Source organism: Cololabis saira, chromosome 14 (genome assembly GCF_033807715.1).
Source record: "Cololabis saira isolate AMF1-May2022 chromosome 14, fColSai1.1, whole genome shotgun sequence".
In the NCBI taxonomy this organism is placed as follows: domain Eukaryota; kingdom Metazoa; phylum Chordata; class Actinopteri; order Beloniformes; family Belonidae; genus Cololabis; species Cololabis saira.
In genome coordinates, this window is record NC_084600.1 from 30,434,445 (window position 1) to 30,448,624 (window position 14,180).

Sequence of the window (14,180 nt, forward strand, 5' to 3'; positions counted from 1 at the left end):
GTAATTTTACGACTTTATTCTCATTATATTATGACTTTATTCTCGTAATTTCCAAATTTTTTTTGTCTTAGTTTGGCCCTAATACTCCGTCGTAAATGTGTTATTTTTTCCCCCCTTTTGGATGGAAATATTTTTTGTTGTGGTTCTCTGCACACCGCTGGATGAAACCATCATTGGTAAGCTGTCATAATATTAATTATTTCTGATAACATTGTCATAATGCTGAATATGTGGCCTTTCCTATATTGTTTGTTGCTGTTTGGCCGCCGTGTCTGCTCGGTCATTGTGTTAAATACATGTGGTCGCACATTGTAAACTGTTGTGTCCTGTAGGTTGAAGACGTGTGTCTGAATTGATCTACTCAACTGAATTGAATCCGACATCACTGGATGTCATTTGATTTTTATCTCCAGTTTGATACCGATATCTTAAAGTCTGCATTAGGCTTATAATTAGGTTTGACATAATGACCGGCAAAATCCATGGTGCTGAAACCTCATGTGATGGTTCTGACCGTGTCGCCTGCGTGCTGTGGTTGTGTGTCAGAGGGGCTGATCTGTGGCATTTTTTTTTTTTAGCGATTATGTTTTAACGGGGATGTTTAGGCCACAAGGGCCCATCAAGAATGCTTGCCCCCCCCTGGGCTGGGACCCCTGCTCCGCCCCTGATTGTGCCCCCCTTATCTCATCTCTGTCAGACACCGCTATATATGAATGCTATATCATGTGTGGCAGGCATGCCAGTATGTGCATTTTCTAATCCTAATAGTTGCTTTTTCAAAGTGCATTTAGCACAAGATAACCTGTAAAAGGAAAATATGTGCATCATGGGCTTTGGTTAGACTTACACAGCCCTTTTTACTTTGTCTCCAGATCAAATATGTCTTTGTGCTAATAACGTTATGAGCCAAAGTTAAATTGATGGGCTTTTTTAAAAAAAAAAGAAGAAAAAAAAAACAAACACAAAAGCACTGGTGATTTCCTTGGCGTAGCATCATGCCAGGATCATGCATCACTCGCTTGATCCTGCGAAGACATGCAAAGACAACCTTTGTTACATCATAAGAGCCTTTATTGGGACAACGCTGTTAGAACGATCGGATCTTTCCAAAATCACCCAAGAATAAGCACGCATCAGTCCGTGAAGCGTTTAGCTATTGTCTGAAGACCTTTTTCCAACCAAAACATCGCAAAGAAAGACACGGAGAGCAAACCTGTAAAACCCACGTATGGCGAGATGGCCCGCAGACGTCAGCTCAGCCATCGGCCACTCTCAGGCAGCAGGTGAAACCTAAACCTCAGCCTGCGGTGGTCTGTAAAGACCCTGCATCTGAACATCCTGGTGAAACTACCGGGCTTTCAGATGTTCAGTCTGCCAACGGCAACAACCCACAAGCCAAGACGGCTCCGAAGCAGCAGAGCAGCATCGCAGACAAGACTGCGGGTTCCTCCTGTCACAGTCCGAGTTCCAGAGAATACTGGAAGACAAGGACAAAAACATCCTGGAACTTGAACTAAAAAATAAGAAAATGTCAGACGAGATAAGTCATCTTAAAGATTCCGCGAAACTTTCTCTCCTGGAAGCGGAAATGTGCCACAGGCACAGAGAGAGGCCGCGGAGAGATGCTGGGAGCAGCAGCGGGAGGAGATGAGCCAGATGAAGGCGGCCATGGCCAAGTTACAGGCTCAGTTTGATAAGAAGGAAAAGGAGTTCATGGAGGAGAAACGAGCTTTGCAGAGAGAAGTTGAGCAGGTGAAACAAAAGCTCACATCCCAACAAGCTCAAACGAAAAAGGAACTTGGTGAGAAGAGCAAGTTGCGCATATGTTGTTGTTGTTGTTGGCTTCCTTCTGTCTCGCAAGACCAGTACTCGAGTTGAGGGGGGATGAGGGGGGATGGCATCCCCCCTGAAATAAAAACGGTCAAAATCATCCCCCCTGTAAAACTGCCATCCCTCTTTTCCATCCCTTATGTCATTTCATCAATGAATGTTGTTTTACTTCAACATTTAGAGTCATCACCAGAAAATAACAGCAGAAAAATAACTTATTTGACAATTTTCACCTGTTTCAAGTAAATTTTCACTTGAAATAAGTAGGAAAATTTGCCAGTGGGACAAGATTCATCTTCATATTACAGGCAAAAAAATCTTGTTCCACTGGCAGATTTTTCTACTTATTTCAAGTGAAAATCTACCTGAAACAGGTGAAAATTGTTGTGTTTTCCAGTGATGAGTCTTGTTTTAAGTGTAATGAGATTTTTTTTATTAAAATGAGACATTTTAACTAGAAATAAGACAAATATTCTTGTTAAGATTTTGAGTTTTTGCAGTGATCCATTTTACTTATCCCGTGAAGGACAGAGTCATATTGATAAGTTCAGAAAACTGTTTTTTATTGTTGTGTTTTGATGTATTTGATGTAATCCCAGTGGATATTTAAAGCTTACAGAAGGCTGCATTTATCTGCTGCTATGTCATTCCTGCAGTATTTCTGCAGGTGTTTTGGTCAGTGCTATTATTTGTAATATATTATATTATTTGTAATCAGCACAAATTATCTGTCCCCATATGATAAAATCCACCATCCCCCCTGATTTTGTTTTTACAACTCGAGTACTGCGCAAGACAATGGAGTATGCGCCAGGGATTAGTCTGTTGATGGGTTACAGGCCTTGCTGTGGCTGAACAATTCCTTCTCCCAAAGGTGTCCCACAAGGCAGGCTGTCTCCCGTGTTGTTTCTGTCGCTGTGGGTCAGCGGCACTGAGGTGACCTCTCCAGGGCGCATGCCTGGGCAAAATATATGGTAATCCTGGGGTGCCCAGTCATCAGGATCCCCCTCTCGGCCTTGCTGATGTGGTCCAAAGGAAAGCAGGGCAATACGTTTGACATCAGCTTGGCTGCAGGAGCTGCCGGTAGGGGGTCAGCGGTGACACCCAGACACTAAGGGGCTCCACTCCTGATTTTTTGTCTGGGTTTACTCCCATAGCCTTTCCTTCTCCCAAAGGTGTCCCACAAGGCAGGGGTCTGTTTCTGGTCCAGTCTTCACCTGTCTGCTGGAGACAGACAGGTGGGAGGGGATGATCCATGGCCGAGGTGGAAGAGGCAGCTCAGGTGTGACGGGAAGCTGTGGCTCAAGGGAGGATGGGAAGTCAGTCTGGCTGGGGGCAGGAGAGGAGGATGCTGGGATTGTTTTCGGTTCATTTTTTTCTTTCCAGGCCTCCATCTGTCTGGTCCTCCTGCTCGAAGCCTGTGATCTCCCTCATCCCAGACCTCAGTAATTCTAGCTGTCCTGGCGGGGAAGATGATGTCGTCTCCGTCCAGCTTTTCTTCTGCAAACATGACGTTTCCATGTTCCCTAAACAGCTAAGAAGGAACTTAATTTGACCAAATCTACGAAGAGAAAGTGTTTACGCTGTAAAACATCAACTCTGGATCAGTCTGACTAATGATCAGCAAGTGCCTCTGAATGCTTTTCGGTATTCAGCATAATCATTCATTTCAAATGAGATCGTACACGAACACAGAAGCAGCAAGTTTTTGTCTCAGTTGCGGTTTGTAAAGAGGTCTAACACCATCAATTTAAAAGATACGTTCAATAATTCTTGTCCTGCATTAATTAAAGCCGACGTTTGAAACAAAGTAGACAATCTCATTCATTTTTCAAGATTTTTTGTGGCTCTAGTTGCCCTTTATTCAAGTTGCAGACAGGAAGAGGGTAGAGAGAGAGAATGGGGATGACATGCAGCAAAGGTGCACAGGCCGGGATTCTAGCCTGCGACCACTGCAGGAGGACTGTAGCTAGGGTTGCCACCCGTCCCGTAAAATACGGAATTGTCCTTTTATTTGAGAAAAAAATGTTGCGTCCCGTATTGAACTAATACGGGACACGATTTGTACCGTATTTTCATTAACTTTTACACCATATTCTAGTTGAATTATTGAAATAAATTAACTTTTACAGCATATTCTAGTTGAATTATTGAAATAAGTTAACTTTTACACCATATTCTAGTTGAATTATTGAAATAAATTAACTTTTACACCATATTCTAGTTGAATTATTGAAATAAATTAACTTTTACACCATATTCTAGTTGAATTATTGAAATAAATTAACTTTTACACCATATTCTAGTTGAATTATTGAAATAAATTAACTTTTACACCATATTCTAGTTGAATTATTGAAATAAGTTAACTTTTACACCATATTCTAGTTGAATTATTGAAATAAGTTAACTTTTACACCATATTCTAGTTGAATTATTGAAATAAATTAACTTTTACACCATATTCTAGTTGAATTATTGAAATAAGTTAACTTTTACACCATATTCTAGTTGAATTATTTAAATAAGTTAACTTTTACACCATATTCTAGTTGAATTATTGAAATAAATTAACTTTTACACCATATTCTAGTTGAATTATTGAAATAAATTAACTTTTACACCATATTCTTCACCTGTAGGCTATATTACATCTGGGCTGATGTGGACATACAGAGCATAGGAGGATATTTCAGTTACTAGTATGGTTGTCTGTCTGTACAGTCATGCAAGTCCAATGCTATTAAAGCACTTTAAACTTTAAATCAAAGCATTTTGTTTTTTCATATAAAATAAACACATTTTTATTCAGTTTAGAAGTTTTGGGGCTTTTTTTTGGCTCCTGCGCTGCTGAAATCGGGGCGTCCCTTATTTCTATTTCTGAAAGGTGGCAACCCTAACTGTAGCCTCAGTATATGAGCCGCTTTCTTAACCCACTGCACCAGCTCGAAAATGTCATTAATGAATCTAAAAATAAAACTTTTAATAACTGCACAAAGACAAAAGAGATGAATAAAATATTGTCTCCTTTTAATCTACTACTAGAAGTTGGACATGGGGGTAATCTTGCTATGACAGAAAAACAAGGGAAAGCAGGAACATAAAACGAGTTGTATTGATTTTGAGTCATGCAGTTATAGCAGACGGCCGCTAGAGGGCAGCATGGTCGCGGAGTTGAAACAGGCGGGACGAGGATTCATCACTGGAATTTGAGATTCTCTTAAACAACTAGAACCAGTTTTTATTCAGATTTAACGCCATTCAGAGCATCTGTTGTGGAATTACAACATCTGCATCGCAACTCATTAACTTAATCAGCTACAAACTTTACAAATCCTTGTCTGATTTATGTTATGTTAAATTTGACAAGATAAATCAGCAACACTTTCTGCAGGGAAATCTGAACGCTTTTGTCTGGATTATATGTTGTTTTTTTTTAATTAAACATGGCTGAGTTACAGAAAATAAAACAATAACAACCTCAAATTACACCTATAGTAATAATAATAATAATACATTTTATTTACATGGAGATTCAGTCACTTCACAAAGCGAAATGATCAAACAGCTGATTATGAAACAAAGTAAAAAATATAAAATGTCAAGGTTATTTAAAAAAAACAGACAATAGCGGAAAACCGCAGAGATACAAGATGAGTTAGTTGACGTGCAGCAGAACATTAAAGTGACCTCCACCTGCAGGCGCAGAGGTCACGTCGCCTTTATGGCGCCGTGTGAGTCTCTAACTCGTCCACGCGCTCATTTATTCTTCCATCATCGTGTAGCCGACTCTCTCTGTGCTGCGTCGTTTATGTTCTTGGTAGTTTAAACTAAAATGTCCCTCAGAGGACGGGAGGATGTCTCTGCAGCTGCAACAGCTGTAGATGTGATGGTTGTCTCAATCATACAACTCAAAATGCTGGGTGAACCTTTACAGCAAAGGTGTTATTTTATACGCCTGTTTTTAATTTGATGCGTTTGTTTTTCAGTAACTTTCTTCTTAAGTTCATCACAAAAACTATATTTAGCATGAAAATGTTTAAAATAAACACATTTCGTCTTAAAAGAAAGCAAATAAAACTGATATTTTCTTTGGAAACAGTCCTCGGTGCTGCTGTTTACGTCTGAATCTAAATTTAAAAAATGTTAAAAGCGCTTTAAACTAAACAACTGTATCTGAAAAGGAGTCTTGCACATTTTAACTTTTTAAATAACTGATGAATGAATGGTGCGTTTTTAAATACTTTTTTTTAGACACTATTTGACCAACATGCTTTTATTTTGACACGTTTAGCTCCTAAAAGGACCTCCCAACTTTTCAAGTTCTGAACTCAAGTGTTCACAGTGGAAGTGATTTTATTTGTATGTTTTGTATAAAACGTCTTTCACGACCAGAACAAACTACATTTACATACGAGTGCGCCGCCGCTCTGATTCACAAGAGCTGCCAAATCACATTTCCACATGGGTCACCAGAACCAGACAATCACGCTTCGGCCCGTGGAGGCTCCGCGTGTTTCCCCTGCAGACGTCGTCTCACTTGCACCCTTCACACACCGGGTTAGGGCCCGGTTCCAGACCCGTCCTCCACCAGCCGGTCCAGTTTGGCCCTCCGTGTCCCCGGATAAAGTGGCTGGGGCTGTTACCTGTTTGAAGACGCATTTACTTCCCGACATCAGTGAATGAGTCCAGGTTTCTTTCTGCCTTATTTCTTTCATTTTATTCTATTTGTTTGCATTTGCCGCATTTTAGGAGCCGAACACACCTTTAGTTGGGACGTAAAAGCCTGACATTCCTGAAGACGCATTCTTGTTTGACACCAAAGATATGTGGAGAGGGTGTGGACGAGGCCCGGGTGGGAGTGGGCTGGGAGGGCCGGGAGTCCGTGCAGCTGAATGAAATGAGCCGAGACACTTTCAGTCAAGAAAAAAGCGACTTTTCAGTCACTTTTCTGCAAATAAAGTCATAATTATTATTCAAGTTTTGAAGTTATTATTCAAGTTTTCCACAAAATCTGAGGGCAGCAAAAGCTGTACGTGGGACAAAACTCCATCGTGGGCCAGGCCCCCCCACCTTGGCCTCCCCCCTGCATGAGGGGTGACCACACCCCCAACGTGGCTGCAGGGCCGAGCCAAGAAACACATGTAAATACCTTCAATAGAGTAAATTTAGATCGTAAAATAATGAAAACTATCATTTTACGGCATATTCAGTCTTTTGTCCTAATCCTCTATTTGGGGACTTGTTTCTGACTTTATGAAAAAATTCTGCGTTTGCTTCGTAACGAGCAACAAACTCGTTAACTTGTGGGTTGAAGGTTTTACGTTACTAAGAAAGTTGCAGTTGCAAAAGTATTTAAAGGAGCTTGAGGCAAGAATAAGAAATGAGACTCATTAGCGCTACGACGACCGTCGGGGGTACTGCAGCCAACAGCGAAGCCGGCACGGGAGAACGTGCATGCAGCGTCATTTGACGTCACATCCGCAGGACAGCGCGGGAAATTCGAGCCCGGAATTTCCCGCGCTGTCCTGCGGATGTGACGTCAAATGACGCTGCATGCGCAGTCTAATGAGTCTCATTTCTTATTCTTGCCTCAAGTTCCTTTAAAGCAACAAATTCATGTTCAATTAGGGGCGTGGTCTTTTGAGTGACAGCCCGCACTGCCAATGACTAGCGATCATCACTTTAGCTACTACAGCTTAGCACCGTGGTGTCATCCAAGCTGTCATTTCAGGACCGTCCCCAGCAGAACTCCTCTGGGCTTGCCCGCCTGCGCCGGGTTGAACCACCCCCAATCCATGGTCCCAGCAGAACCCTGCCGGGCCTCGTTTCAGCTCTGGCAGAACTGGTTTCAGATGTTGCTTCTGTAGCAACACCTGAAATGAGGATGTTTGGACTCATTGGATCAGAACAACTGTAATTAAATCAATGACCACGAGCCGAGTCAACCACATATCTGCTAGTAAACACAATAACAGACTTTTCCAGCATCCGGAAGTTGTCTGATGACTTCAGGAACCTTCTGAGATGAACCCTCTCTGTGTTTTAGACGTCATTAACCGTATTGGTTAAAACGAGACGTTTCCCGTTTCCTCGTGCAGCTGTTTATCAGACGCCGTCAACGCCGCCACTACTGAACCCTCCTCGGCAGCTGCTCTTCATCAAGACGGAGGTGTCGGAGTGGTGTAAACCATTGCCCCAGATTGCTGAGGATCTTTGTGGGTCTGTTGTCTCTTTTATGACGCGCGGCCACGTCTCAAGCCTCTCATTTCCAGGCCGCTCCCGCCGTCATGCCTTTTTTACTGTTGCTCCCGCACAGAGGCGGCCAACCGTGCATTCCTCTCCAGAACACTCGGCCTCGTCTCTGCCTCCCAACCTCTAAATCACGTCAGAGTTACATCACAGCGCCAAGACGCAGTCGTGCCAAGAACCTCTCCTTCTCACAGCCTTCCCCTCCCCGCGTCCCCAGCTATCCAGTAGCGGCAACTAGCCGTCGCACACATTTCTATCTGGTCTCTAACCCAGGAAATAACGTTTTTCCTGCGCGTGACCTCTGCACGGCGTCCTCACGCTCAGAAGAATCTGTGGAGCTCGTCGGGTTTGAGTCAACAGTGTGTTTATTTCCTGTCTGCCAGGTCTGCAGCAGACAAGATATCAGTGAGAGGATATTTGTGTTGTCTTCTCCACCGCTCCTCTGGAACCGGACAAACCCCCGCTGTACCGGGTGATTGGTTTGCTGAGGAGAACCTGTGAAGCCTGTAGATCCAGGTTCGTTGGGCCCAGACTGAGCGGCTAGAACGCCTCGACCGACCCGTCGTCAGTCAGAGTTCGCCGGTACTTCCATGTTCTCCGGCCGCCGCCGAACACTTGCAGCAGAATGTCAGATGTCGTTTCTGTGGCAAAATCTGCTGTTGTTTTTAGTTCATATGACAAAAAAAGTCATATGAAGCCGTTCTATTCAGGTATTGATGTTCAGAGTGGTTTATTTTAAATTGTACACGCTTTTTGGATACGTTAGCCTGCTGGCTACGAGCTGAGTCGTGATGTCATCCAGTATGTATCCTCTCGTGCTCTTATGCACCTTCTCCTGAGTCGTACTTACCAGTATAAAGTACTAAGTACACAAGTCCAAATTTGGCCCACAGCCTGTCCGCTGCTTTGACGAGTACCCATAATCCTTTACTGCTACCGGACCATGTAGATGAAGCGCTTCCCTCTTTTGAGCAGGATTTAATGGAACCATTTCAACTTTTTACACGTGTACTAAACAATTTTTTGATCAATGAAGAGTTCCCAGTTTTTATACTATTAATAATAATAATAATAATAATAATAATTATTATTATTATTATTATTATTATTATTATTATTATTATTATTAATAATAATAATAATAATAATAATAATAAATTATTATTAATAATAATATTTTCAGATTTTTAATATTTCTCACAAAACTAATTTCCTCAAATGTATTTAAAGCGAGGTTATTACCTCTGACGATTTCCTGACACGTCCACTTCTTCATTGTTTTTAAGCGGGATAGAAAAATAAAATGCTGCAATATCAATAAAAAAAAGATTGTTGCTCAACATGTAGTAGCTTTTTATTTGCTTTCTTTTCGTGTCTGAGCTACGTGAAGCTAATAAACAAAGAGAACGTCCAGCTGCAGAAAAGACTCCACCTGGTGTTTGGAGGTGGAATTACAGAGCGACACAAACGACGACGTCGGTTCTTTATGGTGGCGTCCTGTTACGTTGTTGCGCAGAACAATACGTGACCGGAGGGAAAAAAGAGCTTAAACTATTTACCTTTTATTCTTGTCAAACATAATGTAATAATCAACATCTGCATACTTCTGTCGAGTAAAACTCTCAGCTCGACCGTGAGTGCTTCTGGTTCTGGTGTTTTGGGGTCCAGTGAGCTGATTCCTCCAAGTCTGTAAGACTTCTGTTTACAGCAGTTTTCTTCTGCCTTGGAGAGGGTAAAAAAACAAACCAAAAAACCCGTTTGACTGATGTTGAAGATCAATCCTGAAGACGGACGCGGGGGAAATTAAGATGCCAAAGACGGCAAACATCCTCAAAGTGAATACAAAATGAACAAGAACGCTTTCCAGATTTCTGTCAATAACTTTCTCTCTCAATAACTGACGTTTCTTTTTTTCTTTTAAAGTTGCCTTCACATGGAAATATTTCATTATTTTACTTATTTTATAACTCTTATAACTCTAGTTTTTGATCTAAGTTGCCGACAACCTTGATTATGTTTCTGTGAACTATAGAAAAAACGTGACGTTAAACTTTGCACTTGTCCTTCATTCTTCTTCTCGGCGCTCATAAGCATTTTACATTTAGACACTAAATAAAACGTCCATGCCTCATTTATGCAAATCTTGAGTGTATTCACAGGCTTTTTTTCCCCTGCCGACCCGCATTCTTCCCCGGTTTTGGTATCTTCTTATTGCCCTGGACCTTTCACAGAAAATACACCAGGAGTTCCAGCAAATTACAGAACTTTGGGGGTTTTTTGATCAGCAAATCTTCAGACGGGGGCTTCTTCAAAGAAATAACTTCCCACTTCACTTCTTAAGCTGAACAAAAACTCCTTTTAAATGAAAGGCCTTTGCTCACAGCGTGAGGCCGCAGCTGGCAGCATTGTTGCCCGCCGCCGCACTCTGGTCCGAGCATGAAGGGCCGACCGAAGGGGGTCCACGCAACAGGTACGCACATGAAACAACTGCAATTACTGCCCTCCCTCCGCATCGCCGGACAACTCCACAAGGTGTTGGTACATTTATTTATCTTTAACGTTATCTTTTCTTCTCTCCATCTCGTAGGACTTTGCAGAGACCAGAGGCGTCTGGACAGAACTGCAAGCCGATGTTCTCCATGTAAGACCGTCACTGAGGTCGTAGTCGGCAAATAGAACCTCAGATCAACTAAATATTTTCTTTTCCCCATGCAGTTAATTATTGAACAAATAAGAGTTGGTAATTGCACGCGCTCCCAAGGTTCTTGTAGCGCCACTTTTAGAGTCAAATGGGTGATCCTTTAGCGCTTTGAAAGTTCACTCCTATTTGGGGTAACGACAAGTTTATACCTGGCAAAATGGATGGAGGACCGTGAAGGATCTGTACGACGACGGAAAAGAGACCAAATTCCCCCCAAACAACGTTATGAGTAACAAAGATCTTTGTTGGACATTTAAAAGAGAAAGATTATGATTTACTGATTTTTTTCCTCTAAAGATTCAACACTGGATGAATAAGATCTCTGGGGAAGCTGCGTCCTGTCCGGCCAAACTCCATCATGTGTACCAAAGGTTTGTACCAAAGGTTTCACTGAGACGGCCCTCCGTCCCCGTCTGTGGGGGGGGTCCGAGGAAAGACTTGTTCGTCAGAGGTGTTTAATAAAGATTCCTGTTAATGTCAAAGTCTGCGTTGGTGGAATCTACCCAACGAGGTTCTCACAGACGCAGGAACAGACTGACCTACTGGACTCTGGACGGGAGAGCTCTTCCTCCCCCAGAGAGGCCTGTAGCGTCTGTAGCTCTTGGTTGCACTCCTTCTTTTCCTTTCTCTTTGCTCTAAACATTTCATGGTCTGATATCGGATTACAGTCCCATCCTGGAAGACTGACAGCCGTCTTGGATGCTTCCAACTTACGAATAATCTTCCTCACTGTAAAACAATGAACTTCAAATTGTTTTCGTGACAGTTTCTAGATGAGTGTTCAGCAACTATTGCTCCTCTGCCGCCATTACTGATGTCTTCCCCGTCTTTGCATTGTCTTAACACACACACAAACAGGGTTTTTTGTGCATTTGATTGTTGTGTAGTTGAAAGTGGGTCGATGCTTTTCTGACCCTCTCTTCATTGTACGCGGTGCAGCTTTGAATCGGCTTCTGGCGTCATCTTCGGGTACCGAATGGGTCTTTCTCCTCCTGTGCAGAACGTACCCATGAAGCAGACCTTGGTTTTGGTTGTCCCGGCACTGGGAAGTCTTCTGCCTGTCTTTCCTTCATCACAAAAAAGCCAAGACACCGACCCAGTTGAGCAACACGTGGTTCTGGGAGTGTGCAACTCCTCCATCTTCCATTTTCACTTTTGTCGTATAGCGCAACTGGAAAATCCAGTCTGGTGAAGCTGAACACCTTCTTTTCTATCGTGCACCACTTCCTTCAATACTACTGCCGACGTGTCACACTTATTTAACATCATAATGATTTCTGAATTATGCCAAAATGTGTGACCAAACGAGCCTGAAATAGTCTGTTACTTATTCGCGATGCCGTGTTGCTTCAGACGGTCTAATTTTAGGGGAAAGGGGCGGGCCGGTCAGTTGGGTTAAAAATAGATTGCATCAGTCCCTAAGAATGTCGGCACTGCAGCTGAGCTAAATATTGTTCTCTGCTCAGTCGTGTGGAAATAGTTTTCAAAAACTGTCATCTTCTGTTTACAAACACCCGTCACGGTGACTGAAAGGCTGAATCGAGGCGACCGGACTTCCTGTTCTTGGTTCCTGAAAACGTCTTTAGGAGTTTACAAGTTCACAACTCGCCACCGGTCAGCTTGGACTGAGCAAGACGCCCGGGTGGACGGTCCCGAAGAACAAGAGAGAAAAAGGCCAGAACTTTAATCTGAGTTTATTTTGTGAAAAAAGCTTTGGGCTGTTTTGAATCATCTGGTTTGACTCAAAGTAATTTTAGGATGAACTTGAGGATCAACCCCACACATACGCTGGTTTTGACGAGTTTTATGCTTTTGTACACCGGTCGCGTTCTGAGCTCAGCAGAAGGGAATAAAATAAAAATGTATCAAAACACTCTTTACTTTAAGTTATAGTAGCCTACTTATATTCTTGCATGAAAAGAATCTTAAAACTGCAAAATAAAGTTAGAACCTTATAGGGCTGCAAGATTCTAGACAAAATGAGAATCACGATTTTTTTGCTTAGAATTGAGATCACGATTCTCTCACGATTTTTTCCAATATAATAATAAGGGGACTTGTAACAGATCCTGTAGTTCTGAGGCAACAAATTATTACTCTGGCTGGGATGAACCCCCCATTGCCTTTTGCTGCTATTAAGAAGCTGCCGATACAAAAGGTAAACGTTACAAAAAATATGATGGTGCCTGATAAAAGACTGGCATCAACTTTGTAACAGCTGACATTGAACATAAAAACAATAAACATCCAAAAAAAAAAAAAAAAAAATCTTAAATTGTCGTCATTTGGAAATGAGATCGCATTCAAGCATGAATCGAGATCGCGATTTTTTAACGATTAATCGTGCAGCCCTAGAACCTTATGCCTCTCACATCTTCAATTACTTTCCCTTTTTGGCACCAAAGGCATGCTGGAATAGGGAAGGGGTGTTTCTTCCGTTATTGATGAGGATGTTTCGCAAGAACACGCAAGAAAAGATGTTGAGAAACGGCGCCGCTCTGATCAGGTTTGTTTATGTAAGAAGTACCGAGAGCGAGAGGTAGAGGCGGGTGCCCTTAAAGGAGTTACCCGCAGGCCAACCACTGTCATTGCAAAATTCTCCTCATCGTCACTGCTCTGTTGCGATTCAGAGCTGGTCCGCCCTCGGGGACCCCTTTCTGGCTCTGCCCGAGATTTGCGTGGTATCCCTGTTTGCAAGCAGCGCCTCTGATAACGCTACTGTAGCTGTGTCCGAACATTCATTTTTCTATTCATTCATACCGCAATGAACAACACCTCATGTTCTTTTTAAAATATAAATAACTTCAAACCTCAACACAGTACTAAGCGCTAAGTAAGAAGTGATGACAGTTAGCCACTGGCTGTAAATCAAAAGGCCACGCCCCTAATTATACATAGATGTGTAGATTATCTAGTTTTACGTAACGAGATAGGCTGTAAAGTTCTGGTTCCATCAGCTGTTGATGGATGATGGTTCTGGATGAAACGTCATCTGAGGGATCGGAAGCTGAAATTATCCCAGAATTCTCGAATAGTCTGATGATAAATCTGCATCATAAACGGCGAAACATGCACATTCCATCCAGTCTGACTATAAGCAACTTTTTAATGACTTTTCATTCATTTATTGCCGAAGGTGCTGGACGCGGAGACTACCTATGCCTATGACCGATGCCTCTGAGCAGAGAGATGTCGCCATCACTTCTGCACAAATTTACGTGCTTGTAACTGAATGAATAAAGTTTTGACTTTGGTTCTCTTCAGTGTTTCCTTCAAGTAATCCCTTGTCTACATGCTATATCAGCTGTTGAAGCATGAAGCATGTTTGTCTTCACAGCGCCGCCTGGCGCCACTGTTTCCATGACGTTTTGCTCCGTAGAGGCAGAAACGTGCACTT